The following is a 5,498-nucleotide window of genomic DNA, read 5'->3' as shown; positions in this document are numbered from 1 at the left end:
TGAGTCTCCCAAAAGTATCAAGGGATCAAAGCCTAGAAGTTTAAGTTTAGGATAGTGAGTGATTGTGAGTGCAAGTGATTGCAAGTGAATGCCTTAGCCCTAGACCAACACCCAGGGTCAACCCTAAGGTCAAGCAATCCTAAGGGTGACTCATCTTGAGTTCCCCTATAATGACCTCACCTACTAAGTGCCAGAGGCTAGGACCAATATGTGGAACTTCAAGTTGAGTAGAGAAGAGTTTAAAATTTCTAATGGCGAGGGTTCCTTGTGTAGTTTTCTAAAAATAGTCAATAGGAAAGTCCTATGGCTAGACCTTAAGCTACTGAAGAGGAAAAATTAAACATCAACCAAAAGTGAGGTCAACAGACCTCGCCCTTGTTGAGATGATTCCACATCAGTAGCTCCAGACTCCATTACATGCTCTTTGTTGCTTTTTATCATACCTTCTAACTGAGGCTCTGATACCAACTATCACGGACTAACTTATCCCAAGTCACTTGTGCGGCTTTAGTGCTCTTCTTTAGCACTAAAGCAGCCTAATATCCCTCATAACACTTGGACTTACAAGTACAAAACACTCTAAGAAGAGTAGAGAGAAGTATTGGAGAAATGAAAACTTCACTAAGAAAGAAGAATTACAACACTTGAAAGCTTAGAAGCTTGGATGGTTTCATTGGATCCTTTCTTGGATCGTTACAAATGAAGCGAGGGACTCTTATTTATAGTCCTCTCCCAAGCCTTAGAAACTTTATAGAATTATGGGTTTCTATTGAATCTTCATTTCTCATGTTTACCTTATCAATTTTTCTTGAAGATAGTGGAGTGTGACAAGCGGCAAGCCTCAGTGCGACGACGTTGAGGGAGTCTTGGAACATTGTGTATGTGATTCCAATGGAGAAAGAAAAAAAATTGGGTTCAGAAGCTGCTAAAGAGCCTCGCAACTGCTCTTGTAACTATTTCTTCTAGTTCGAGAGATGAGCTTCAATGCCCATAAAGATTTCTTGGGTATTTATAGCTTCAAGTTTCTTGCTAGTGGAGCCAAGCTACTAAAACACTCCAGGAAAGGTAACAGAAGACCCATGAAGATTTCTGGTGAATTTTTCTTGTGCGAGTGTTTCAAGTTGAGACCGGAAGCCATGCCTTAACAATTACTTTCACTGGTAAATTTAATTTTTTGGGCCTTCTCATGTAATAAACATTTTTTTAAGGCCTCCATATGTAAAACCCCAATTTTCATCTTTTAAAAGGGTGTTAAGTAGCATATTTTTAATAGGACTTACATTAGATTTAATATAAATTTAGTCATATAAGAAAGGAATGTTAATTCTTGCATTCAGCTAAATTCAATTTTTCTTTCTGTTACGACTTAAATCGGGATTTATTAAATCCGAATTTTTGGTTGATGTGTCTTCAACAAATTTTTATTATTTGGCATGAATCTCAAGATATTTTTTGAATAAAAAAATTTCATATAATCAAGAAGGACCAATATGGGTTTTTCAGATCAGGTATTATTGACCTCACTTTTAGTTGATGTCTAGTTTCCTCTTTAGTAGCCTGGGGTCTAGCCATAAGACTTTTCAGTTGACTATTCTTAGAGGACTAGAAAGTTTCCTTCATCATTATAAATTCTAAACTCTTCTCTCAACTTGAAGTTCCACAGATTGGTCCTAACTTCTAGCACTTGATAGATGGGGTCAATGTGGGGGAGCTCAAGGGGAGTCTCCATAGGACTGCATGGCCTTATGGTTGACCCTGGGTGTTGATCTTGAGTTGGTGCATATCTTGTCACTCACTTGCACATTACACTTCCACTCACTACCTTAAGCATAAGCCAACCTAACTTTGAACCCTTAACCATTTGGGAGACTGTTGGTCGCCATACAGCTGGGTGCGGTTTAATTTAGTGGAATATAATATTTAAAATATTTAAAAATTAGGTATTTTAATTTGAAGAAAATGAGGTCAAACCGATCCCATCGATTTCTACAGTTTAAATAATCGAGCTAACCACGAGTAATATACTCAATTAAATAAATTATAGACATAAATGATTTTTGTTTGATCTGCAAGTTTGTATGATGACAGACATATTCCCCTATTCGATATGGGAGTCAAATAGTGTTTATTTTAAGTCTGAGTTCTTTTAAGTTCCCTATAAGGGCAAGCCCCTATAGTTAATTACATCTTAAGTGAGTGGGTCACCTAAGAAAACTCTCGATAAAATTCGGTAATCTTTTGTTTTCATGAATTCATAAGGAAGGATTTCAACGAACATGATTGTGAAATTTTCAATGGGGATTGGTTCAAATATGAAAGATTTTATTTTAAGAATCAAAGGAAAAAAAGTAAGGGAGATTAAAGATCGAGGGTAGTTTTTGGTAATCCCCCAAACTATCCTAATGTTTGGCTCAATTTAAGATGATATTAATTTAAGTTAACTCTTGTCACTTTTATTAATTAGGGCTTAAATTTGTGTAATGATGGTCTACACAAAAAACCTAGAAAGATAGAAGATTTTGCGTTGAGTGATTACTTCAGAATCTTAAAACAAGTTAGGATATGTTGCATATCGAGACTATACAGGGGCCTACAAAAAAGAGAGGTTTTATGTCATAAAAGACAACATCGAAATCCTAAGGATTGTTATTTAAACTAAAGAAAGGGTGTTGAAAGAGCTGCCCATGAAGTTTGCTCCAAGTTTCTTGCTATTGCAGTAGTTTCGCAGATCAAGGTTTTATAGTTTTGCAGTGTGTATGTCAAATTTTGTTGTTGTTTTGGTTTTTTGTTTCGGTTTTGATTTGCATGCCAAGTAAGGTAAATTGCGGACAAATAAAATATACAAAAAAATAAAATGTAGTAAAGTAAAATGTAATACATAAAAGGAGAATGAGAGATCTTAGGGAGATTGAGAGATCTTAGAGAGTTCACGGGTTGAGTAGAATGGAGGAGTGATGTGAAGTTTAGGGCTTTTTTTCTTTTTTTTTTCGGGCCGTGGAGAGGAGAAGGGAGTTGCTATTTATAGGAGAAAGATGGTTGGAATAGCTGTTAAAGAGGAGAATGAGAGAGGGAGAGAGGGAGAGAGAGCGAGAGAGAGGGACTTGGGCGAGAGGAGGAGATAGGAGAAAGGAGGCGGGAGAGATATTTGTTTATTTATTTTTGTTTTATTTTAACTACGCATGTGTATAGGTGAGAGAGAGAGATAAATATTTTATTTATTTATTTATTTTATTATCTACAAGAGATAGAGAGAGAGAGAGAGAGAAAATTAGGTTGTATGAGTTTAATGTGATATATATATATATATATTATAGTTGCATTTAATGAAGCGTGTGGTTTCACGACTGCAGATGTGAAGATGTGCGGCTCGAGGAAAAATGCAGAGCAGAGATGCTGCATGCGTAAGTTCCTCTTTTTTTTGTTAACAATATATGACAGTTTTTATTAGTATTTTTTTTTTATTTTTATGAGCATAAGATAATACCAACTAGGGAGAGAGTGTGAGGGATGTCATGCGCGAGTTATTTTGATAGGATAGGATAATAATTATATTATTATTATTATATATTATATAGTATTATGTTATAATATAATAATAATGTTTCTGTTTAATATCCCTGCATATAAGCGCGTTGGAGATAAAATAGGGATAAAATAGATTTCTCTTTTTTTTATTATATTATTGTAATAGTAATAATAATAATAATAATAGTGATAGAATTATCGCTCCCTGTATTTTCATCCGGATTCGTCATCGCAGCAAAATGAACTCCCCTCTAGGAAAAATTGGCGTTTTGGACGTGCCGGCGCAGTCCGTTTTGTCATCTGATGTCGTTCAGACAACCTCGTCGACAATCGGGTAAAAAAACACGTGAAACTTAATTTTCGTCAAAATTTCGGCTTGCAATCGATCGTTTTAAAATTTTATTGAAGTTTTTCAATAGATAATGGCGCATGCGATGCAAATTACGATAATTGAAAGTGCCGACCACTCGAATTGTGAAGTTGGTGCGTGCGCAAATGTTTAAATTGTGCAAAAGGCAATCATAGAGCTTAAAGGTCCAATAAGGATTCTCATCAGAGTTCTCTTATGTAATTTCTAATCTTTGCATTAAAGATTATTGATCACATATAGAACCAACATAGAGAACAGAGATTTGGTTGAAATATTTAAGAAGAAGGTGAGTACCATTTATAAGATGCTAAGATAGTCATTAAAAAAGTCCTAAGACTAGATCCTAGTCACTAAAGGAAAGACCCAAAACCCTCACCCAAAAGTGAGGTCAACAGAGACTCATGTAGATGGACCTTGATACACCAAAAATATATACATTTTTTAGACCCATATTTTACACTTATTTTTGGTGATATTGCACTTGAATAGAAGGTATTTTGATATTTTCTTGCAGATTGTTGAATTTTAGGACTTCAAGAAAAAAGGAAGCAAAATGACAGAATTTGGAGTCAAAATGACATTTTTGAAGAAGTACTCAGCGCCGACCGCTAAGGGTACTGTCGACAGCGCAGAACAACAGAACAGATGGATACTTTACTCAGTGCCGGCAACGCCCAGAGGCAGCACCGACGACGCCAAAGGCGATTCAGTCCCCAATTCTAGAAGATTCGATGAATTTGGACGATTTTTGAAGAGTTTTTGGAGACATCTCTTGGAGAACCGAGCTTAGGCTTTATTTGGGGCCTAAATTCATCAGGAAATTGACTCATTTTCGCTCCACAACGTTCCACCACACTTCATTTTTGCCATTCTTCATAATTCATCTTCATTCAACCACCATATTGGAGTCCATTAATAAATTTTCTTTCATAGTTTAGAGTTTGTGTGGTGAGATTTAATGTGAAACTTTCTGTAAGACTGTTGGAGAAGGAGAACAGTGAGAGATATCTTCTTCCTGCATTTCTAAGGAAATGCTACAAGGGATTTTATTTTGAGAAAGAGTTTTAGATAAATTTTATTTGTTTATTAGTGTTGTATGAACTTTCTTTTATATATGAAATTTATGTTTTGTTGTGTCTTTTTCATGAAGCCTGAGTAGTTTCCTCTATCTTTCTCCCTACTCTAAGATATGGTGAAATGAAGAGATAACATAGATGTGTCATTATTAAAATATAAAATAAATTGTGATGATTTTTCAACTCCGAACTTAATTTACTTTTCGATCTGGCCAATTGAATTGTTAAAAGATGTTGTGAAACATAAGATCCAGGAAATGTAGTATGAGTTCTACAAAAGAGTGAGGATCATATTTGATTTCATGGAAGAGAAATTTGTTCATGAAATTAAGTGCAAATAAATAGGGAAAAATTCTTTGTTGGGTGTAGAATTGGAGAATCTTTAGGGTGACAGACTAAAATCCCCAATTTGGTCTTAGTGTTTAAAAACTAAAGCGAGAGTTAGCCTTTAGGTGAAGGGAAGTGGGAGCTTTGGAGTGGGAGTTGGTATCCTCCTAGCATAGTCATGGATTTAGGGACTAAACCTA

This window comes from Phalaenopsis equestris, unplaced genomic scaffold, assembly GCF_001263595.1.
Source record: "Phalaenopsis equestris unplaced genomic scaffold, ASM126359v1 Scaffold000906, whole genome shotgun sequence".
NCBI classification, from domain to species: Eukaryota; Viridiplantae; Streptophyta; class Magnoliopsida; order Asparagales; family Orchidaceae; genus Phalaenopsis; species Phalaenopsis equestris.
Note: the sequence above shows the minus strand (reverse complement) of the source record.